Source organism: Tupaia chinensis, unplaced genomic scaffold, assembly GCF_000334495.1.
Source record: "Tupaia chinensis unplaced genomic scaffold, TupChi_1.0 Scaffold000678_1, whole genome shotgun sequence".
NCBI lineage: Eukaryota > Metazoa > Chordata > Mammalia > Scandentia > Tupaiidae > Tupaia > Tupaia belangeri.
This window is the reverse complement of record NW_006160202.1, coordinates 1,280,857-1,290,043: the sequence shown is the minus strand read 5'-3', so window position 1 is coordinate 1,290,043 and position 9,187 is coordinate 1,280,857. Positions and strand designations below refer to the sequence as shown.

Here is a 9,187-nt window from a genome sequence, read left to right as displayed (position 1 = left end):
TAGCCGTTACGCTAACTGCTGGTTCCCTGAGATTCGATTTTCTGTATGATCTATTTTGCTTTTAATATGTTCAAGAGAGGTTTTGACTTCCTGTATTATAGCCTTCATCTCTAACGGGTCCATTTGATTATTTTTTATAGTGTGTATTTCCTCTGAAATCTTGTAAGAATTTCCTCACTCCTGGAACTCATCAGCTCCTTTCTCCTGCCTCTTCTGCAGTTTATCATCTGTCTTCTCTTCCATCTCTGTTAGCTTTGACGTTATGAATATACTAAATTCTTTATCAGATATTTCCATGAGTTTCATTGTACTGTCTGAGGATGAAGAGGGGTTATTCTTTTCCCTTGGAGGGAATTTTCTTGCTTTCCCATATTTCTTGCAACCCTGCGGTGATTTCTAGTCATCTGATGGATGGTGCATTTCTTCCTAATCCTCGAAGTTTAATCTGAGCATTCAGAGGCATGCAGGAGGAGGTGATTTGCAATTCCTCTTCCATTCCGTTCTCACTCTTTGTGCATCAGATTCAGTGGGAATAGAGGAATATTCTGACCCTAATCATATTCAGAAGTTTGGATCCTGTTCACTTGGACCTGTCTAGACACTTAGTGCATAGAGGCTGAGCAGCCAATGAATAAAGATAAAGAAAAAAGGAAAAGAATTAGAGGAAAGAAGAAGAAAAAAATGAAAGAAAAGTGGAGAAAGAAAAAAGATAATAAAAAAACCTTGAATTTTAATTTTAAAAAGCAAAAAATGAAAATTTATGCCATGCGAAAGCAGTATTTCAGAGCTCAAGTTCGGTATCCATCTCAGGATGGGCCTGGCCTGGGTTTGTGCCTTTTCTAAATGGAATGAGGGAAGGCACCAATTATCACAATAAAGGAGGGGCTTGAGAGCCCAGAGAATATCTTAAAAAAATAAGTAAAAGTCACAGATAGAGACAGAGAAAAACGGAGAGAAGGAGACAGAGGTTTCTACCCACTAGAAATGAATCTGGAGGGAGAAGTCTCAGAAGAAAATCTTTATTTTTAGACAAGGAAAGCAATATTTCACACAGCTCAAGTTCAGTATCCGTCTCAGGATGGGCAGCTGTGTGACTTCTAACGGTAGTTATGAAAGATGACATCGGGGACCAGCAGGTGGCGTGGTGGTTAAGGTGCTGGACACTCCCATGTGGCCGACTGTGGTTGGAGTTCTGGACCTGGTGGGCTTCCTTTCCAACTTTCGCTTTCTCTCTCTCTCTCTGTGTCACTCTCTCGTCAAATTAAAATAAATAAATGAATAAATAAATAATTCTAAAAAAATAATAAAAGATGACATCAACAACATTTAAAAAATAAGCCCTTTAAAACATTATCAATACATAAATAAGAAAAATATTCTGAATCTTTTTTTTTTTTCTTTCTGAGCAACTTCTTGTTGATGAGGTTCTCCTTTTCAGGCTACAAACCTCTTTGGTCCATAGTTTGGCAATATTTATCAAAATAACACATTTATATACTACTTACCCAATTCCATCCCTAGGAAGTGATTCTACAGATACAGTCTCATGTGTGGGGAATGCCATATAAAATTACTCAATGCAGTATAATTTTTCATTTTTTTTAGAGATTTTTGCCTTAGGGCATGTGCACTCACCAGAGAGGGGGAGAGAGACACAGTGAGAGGGGAAGTGAGAAATTACCCCCTGGGGTGATGGCTCCACTGCAATCCCTTCTCCTCCATTCTCCTCTCAGAATCTTGGGGACTCATGCACAGGCACACACGCAACCTGATTTTGAAGCAGTTGGGTCCTGCTCTCAGACTACGGTGGGTCATGTAGGAGTCCAGTGATGTAACCACTCTGCCATCTGCTGGTCCTGGGGAGTATAGTTTTTAATTGCAAATGATCATAAACATCTTAGATTCTGTCAAAAGGTGGCTGATTAGGGCTGGCCCTGTGCACACTAATTAACTGTTGTGCATTGGCAGCTGGCCCCCGTGCCTTAAAAAACACGTTGGGCACATGTGGGTGGTGTGTCTCAAATCCTGACAGGGTGGAGAAATAGAGGACAAAGGATTGTGACATGACTACTCCCCGTTGGGGTGCTTTCTCCCTCCCTCTCTGTCTCTGGGAAATGTAAGCTCTCTCTGGTGATGCTGGTATAAACAAACCCACTGCTTTGTCAGTCATAATAAAAAATAGTGGTATGATTATGTACCATCCATACTACTTGAAAATGATAATCAATGACTGTTGTTATTGGTTTTTAGATTTGCTATCCACATTTTCATTCTTATTTTACACTGTCTTGTTTATATAAAGTTTATTGTAAAAGCGTATGCCTGCTACCTGGCGGCAGCTTTTTTTTTCACATAAAAAGTTTTTTAGCTTATTAATCCTCTCATGAAAAATCTGCACAATCACCGCAGATAGTCGTTACAGAATCTTTACTCCTTCGACTTTTTGCCAGCACCAACACCGGCCTTTGCAGTCCCCCTGACTTTCTTCATTCTGTTCTTGCGTTCCTTTCGCTGTTTTCTTGACGTCTTTTTCTTCTCATAAAAGCCATGTCTTGCAAGTCTATGTTTGGGTTCATTTTTCTTCACATAATCCAAAGAATCATAAATCATGCCAAAGCCAGTTTTCTTGCCACCACCAAAATGGGTTCTGAACCCAAACCCAAAGATGACGTCTGGTGTAGTCTTGTACATCTTCGCTAGTTTTTCCTGAATTTCTGTCTTAGGTGCTGTTGCCTTCCTGGGGTGAAGACATTGACGGCCATTTGTCTCCTCTGAAGTAGTGGTTGGTCATGGATCTCCTGATTCGGATAGTTACTGTGTCATTCATGATGGCGGTATATCCTCAAGCGACCTGGCAGCAGCTTTATACCTTCTGTGCTGACCATCTGTCTCTTTTTTAAATTTTTGTCACAGGGCATGTGCACTCACTGGAGAAAGACAGTGCCTCAGGGACAGTGAGAAGTCACCTCCAGGGAGGATGGCCACGCTTCAGTCCATTCTCCTCTAGTCTCCTCTTGAGACTTGGGCACACACACACACATGGCAGCCAGCATGATTTTCAAGCCACCAGGCCTGGACTTGGACTGCAGTCAGCCATGTGGGAGTCCGGTGCTTGGACTACCACACCACCTTCTGACCCCTACCACACCTCTTGATTGCATCATTTTCTCCCGTGCTTGGTTTAATCTCATGTTGTTGGTTCATAATGGCCCTTCCTGTGGGATAAGGTGTGGACATGGAAGACAGTGACACTGATGATCCTGGTCCCACAGAGACCTAGATTAATATGTTTGTGTTGTAGTTGTTAACATAAAGGTTTAAAAAGTAAAAAATAAAAAAATTAAAAAGTAGAAAGAACTCGTAGAGAATGGTTATGAAGAGAACATTTTTGTGCAGTTATACAATGTGCTTGTGTCTTAAGCATTATTACAAGAGTCAAAAAACTACAAAACTTAAAAAGTTTATAACGTAGAAAGCTATAGTAAACTGATGTTAATTTATTATAGAAAAAAGAAAATTATTTTTTTAAAAATAATTATTTATTTTATTTAACTTTATTTCTTTATTTGCTGAGAGAGAGAGAAAGCAAGTTGCCAGGTCTGGGACTCAAACCATAGTCAGCCATGTGGGAGTCCAGCATCCTCAACCACCATGCCACCTGCTGAGTCCTAATTCATGATTTTTAAAACTCGACAAAGGTTATGTGCCCTCACTGGAGAGTGAATGAGAGTACAAAAGCACCGTCTGTGGGGGATGGCCACACCACAATCTCTTCTCCATTTCTGCCTCCTCTCAGGATTTTGGACGTGCATGCTCATGTGCCAGTGTTTGTCAAGTCAACGGGTCTGACCCTAGAACTGTGCAGTTGGCTGTGTGGGATCCAAACGCCTTAACCACCACTCCACCAGTTGATTTGAAAAAATAATTTAAAAAATAAGTTCAGCATAGCCTAAATGGACAGTGTTTATGAAGTCTAGTGTACAGTAATGTCCTAGGCCTTCACATTCACTGGCCATTCACCCACAGCTCTCTCCGAGCAGCTTCCAGTCCTGCAAACTCCATTCATGGTAAGTGCCCTAGATAGGTGTTCCATTTTTATCTTTTATAGCATAATTTTACTGTATCTTTCATATGTTTAGACACACAAATACTTCCCATTGTGTTACAACTGCCTGCAGTACTCAGTACCGTGACATGCAGTACACATTTTGCAGCCTAGAGTAATAGTCTACACCACACGGCGTAGGAGAGAAGCAGGCTGTGTCACTCAGGTTTGTGTAAACACACTTTAGGATGTTTGTACAATGATGAAATTGCCTAACTACAAATTCCTCAGAATATATCCTTGTTGTTAAGTGGTGTATCAACGTAAATTATTAAATAATTATTTTAATTACTACTAGGATAATCTTTTAAAAAAATGTGCCAGAGGACACAAGCACTAACTAGAGAGGGAGAGAGATGGGAAGAGAGAGAAAGTACCCACCATCGCAGCACAATCATCCCACAATCCCCGTTCTTCACTTCTCCATCCTGTCAGGATTTGGGGCACACACATACACACACACACACACACACACACACACACACACACGTCTTGTGTGTTTTTCAAGTCACCAGTGTTGGGATTCAAACCATGGTCAGCAATGTGGGCTCTAGCTTCCTTAACCACCAGGCCATGGGGCCAGCCCTGAGAGAAGTTTCTTTTGAATGATGAATTCGGTGTGTCAAGAGTGGCTAGTCGAGTGGGGAGAAAGGGGTCTAAGTCTGGGGAGCGGTGAGGCGTGACTGAGGAAGTGACACTTGAGCTGTTTGTGAGGTAAGGAAAGCATGGGACTGAAGAAGGCATGTCCGGGCGGGAATGGCTGGCCGTCTGGGCAGGAGTGGTTGGCCATGCTTGGTCCCTGGGCTGAAACTATTAGAACAAGTTTAAAGAATTACAATCAGGTAGTCATGGCTAAAGTACTGTGAATGAGGGGGAAAAGGGCCTGAGGCCCATCTCTGCTATTTTTTTGGCTGTGCAACCTTGGAAAGGTAACTTAAACGTTTTTTAAAAAGAAATATTTATTTAATGTTACTTGTTTATTTTATTTTAATTTGACCAGAGACACAGAGAGAGAGAGTGAGAGAGAGAGACAAAAAGGGAAAGTGAGAAAGCAAGCCACCAGGTCCAGGACTTGAACCATGGTTGGCCATGTGGGAGTGTCCAGCGCCTTAACCACCACCACCCCTGGGTCCCCTAAACTTTTTTTTTTTTTTGGAGAATTTTTTGCTATAGGGAGCATACGCGCGCCAGAAAGAGAATGACAGAGAGACAGAAAGCAAGAAACCACCCCCCAGGGGGATGGCCATGTCGCAATCCCTTCTCCTCCATTCTCCTCTCAGGATCTTGGGCACACACGGACATGCACCTGGCTTGAGTCTAAGCCACCAGGTCTGGGACTCCAACCACGGTTGACTACATGGGAGTCCAGCAACACAACCATTACACCAACTGTTGGTTTGTCTTTTTTTTAAAGAGAGATATTTGCTATAGGAACCGTGCACTCTCCAGAGAGAATCAGAAAGTGAGAAATCACCCCTGGGGGGGTGGCCACACCACAATCCCTCCTCTTCCATTTGCCTCTTGAGATTTTTGGGCATGCGTGCACACACACCCAGTGATAGTTTCAAGCCGCTGGGGCACAGACTCGATCCATGGTTGACTACATGGGAGTCCAGAGCCTTAACCACTACACTACCTGCTGGCTCTGGGTCATTTAAAATGTCTTCATTTTAGTTTTTTCATCTGCCAAATGGAGATATTACCATACAAAAATAACTCAAAGAGTTAGGAGAAAAACATGAGTTCTTTGTAAATGATGCAACATTTACAAAGAAGGTCTTCTGTTTCTGTGCAGATCTAAATGAAACAAATACTGAAAGCATCTGAAAGTGTGAGTCACATTAGCTCTTTAGAACTTCAGAGTGATGGCTGGGGAAGTTAGGGGAAGAAGAGCAAACCCAGCAGGTGCTCATTTACTCTCCAGTGTTTTTTATTTTCTTGTCTTAAATTTATTTATTTTACATTCATTCACTGAATATCATCACAACATAAAAAAAATGCAATTTCCCATCCAGAATACATATTGACTTAATCACACATGCTATCGTCAACAAATAATTTTCCATTTCTTTTTAAAAAAAATCATTTATTTATTTAATTTTGTTATTATTATTTATTTTTTAATTTGACCAGAGAGACAGAGAGAGAGCGAGGGAAGGGGAAAGTGAGAAAGCAAGCTGGCAGGTCTGGGTCGGCCATGTGGGAATCCAACACCTTAAACACCACACCACCTGCCAGTCCCAATTTCTTTCTTTCTTTTTTTTTTTTGAGAGGTTTTTGCTATAGGGCGCGTGCGCTCGCCAGACAGAGAGAAACATAGAGACAGAAAGCGAGAAATCACCCCCCGGGGGGATGGTCACACCGCAATCCCTTCTCCTCCATTCTCCTCTCGGGATCTTGGGCACGCACGCACATGCGCCCGGCGTGAGTTCTAAGCCATGGGGTCCAGAATGCGAACCGTGGTCGACTACATGGGAGTCCAGCGACATAGCCATTACGCTAACTGCTGGTTCCCCCCTCTGATTTTTATATTACTGCTTCTAAGGTGTTGGTTATAGCAGCCAGAACAGACTGAAAAGACAACCAAACTGAAATTGTGTAAGGAGAACAACTGAGATGATTTGTTAAATAAACATGTTCCCCCACCCCCTACTTTCTTCTGGCCCAGTGATTCTGAAGGACTCCTAAAAAAGAAGAAAGAACACACACAGGGCCAGTCAGTGTGGTTAAGGTGGCTGTATCTCGTATGGCCGACTGGGCCCGGTGGCTTGAAAAACACACAAGGCGCACGTACAAATCCAAAATCCTGAAAAAGAAAGAAGAAGCGGAGAAGGGATTGTGGCATGAACACTTTCCATGGAGACCCTTTTTCACTTTCTCCCCCTTTCACCTCAGTGAGTACAAGCCTTCTCTGGTAAATAACACACACACACACACACACACACACACACACACACACAATGAAAGGGAGGGTCAAAAGAAAAGTTCTAGTGTTATTAAAATGTGACAGAAAGAATTTAAGCCCTCATTAAAAAGACTGATGCCTAGACTGTAAATAACTTCACAGTTGAATTTTAAATATTTTCCCCACACTTTTTTTTTTTTTAATAGAGAGAGATTTTTGCCACACTGCAATCCCTTCTCCTCCATTCTCCTCTCGGGATCTTAGGCACACACGCACACGCGCCTGGCATGAGTTTAAGCCAGTGGGTCCTGGACTCAAATGTGGTTGACTACATGGGAGTCCAGCGACATAGCCATTATGCCAACTGTTGGTTCTTCCCAGATACACTTTTAAATATGTGTTCATAAATATTCCTTTGAATGGGTACTTTCCCATGTATTGAATCAATACTTTGTGATCTGGGTATTAACGTTGTTTCCTTTTCTGATTTACACCGACAGTGTGGTGATGAATGTTACTGTGATGTGGTAACTTTAAATTCCATGATTCCTCTTTTCCAGGGAGATTCCTTCCTGCCATACCCCTCATTCCAGGCAGGACTTCAGGAATACCGGAAACAAACTGCCAGAAAGAGAGACTGGTACAATATCTGGGGAGCTTGCTTTTGGGCTTCTGGGATTCTCGCCTACAGAAAGGCCCAGTGGGGTCTGAGAAAGGCCTTCTTTGAGCACACAGCCTTGCCTGGCCCACACAGGAGCACAAGGAGCTTCTGCCAGACAGACAGCAGGCCCAGCAGTCAGGAAACTCTTCTTCCCAAGCAGTTTGGGAACTTCTCATCTTCGACATCCTTCCTGGTGTTAATACCTTTATTTACGTTGCTGTACACATTTCTTTGATTTGGCCTTGCTGAGAGGACAGGCCAGTAAGAGGAGCGGTGGCTGTCATCGTGAGTGGTTACAAACCTACGCACTCTCCTCTTCTGCTCCTTTTCTGTAATAGCTCAATGGTTCACAACTACTCCCTGGGGGGAACATTTAAAAACGTGAGGGGTTTCCCATTGTAACTACAATGATGGGGGCACTCCTGACACTTATGGCAGGGAAAGTATAAGAAATTCCTCGAAGCACAGTCTGCACAATGAGGCGTCCCTCTCCCAGATTCTCAAAAGTCCCCTAGGACATTCGTGTAGGTGAAAGCCTGTGTTTAATTATCTGAGCCTGGAACTTAATACTTTTTTTTTTAACAGCTTTAATATACAATGAACTTTCCAGGAATGCAATTACAGTTCTGTGTAAATGTAGGAAAGATTGAGGTAGTTGAGTCACCAACTGAGCACCTGCACAGCCGGTGCTGGTAGCAGTTCCAAGCCTGGGATTCCAGGTGGGGAAGCACCTGCACTGCATTGTCTTCAAGCTCAGCCGGGCCTCAGCGCTCACAGGGACACTGCTGCTGTTATCCCAGGCTCCTTTTATTCCTCCTTTATATCGGGGACAGGGAAGCATTTTGATTTTTCTAAAACGAAGTTATGTGTGTAACTTATATCACTATGAAGTTTAATTCAGAACAGTAAAGGAGCGGTTTCAAAATATTATGAAAAAAAGGGCTGAAGGTCGAGAACTGCAGTTCCAGACAGCGTCAAAATGCAGTTTCTTTCCATCTTTTCACCAGGACCAGCAAGACACGAATGTTTTTTTCTTTTTCTTTCTTTCCCAGAAGGAGCCCTTTCTGAGCCCAAGAACAACAGCAACACACACACACACACACACACACACACACACACACACACACACACACACACACCCTTCCACTGCCAGGAACCTCTGCAGCTGTCAAAAGGCCTGCACTTCCCCGCCATCTCTGAGCTTCCAGTCCGCCCTTAGTCAAGAACTATTGTTTGCTGGGCCCGGTGAGCACTGGAGGTAACGCTGGCTACTGCTCCTGCTCATCTGGAGGGTTTGTTTTTGCCCCCCCTTTTCCCCTTCGACCTCATTTTCCAAGATACACCTTGTCCCCGTCTAGTGCTTCCACCGTCGTCTTTGCGCTCCCGTCACGCTGCAGGCGAGTAGTAACGCTGCAGGGCGGTGGGGCCGCGGTGGCCCGGCGCCGAACTGGGGCGGGGGAGGTCTCCCCACCCAACTCGGAGCGCTCGGGCGGCGCCCCCCTCGCCGCCCCCTCCA

The 9,187-nt window shown here is 43.6% G+C and overlaps 1 pseudogene; it reads right to left on the bottom strand.

Annotated features, from left to right (window-relative positions):
- Nucleotides 1-2,347: 2,347 nt before the first annotated feature.
- Nucleotides 2,348-2,827, bottom strand: LOC114010000 (40S ribosomal protein S24 pseudogene; annotated as a pseudogene).
- Nucleotides 2,828-9,187: the final 6,360 nt, after the last annotated feature.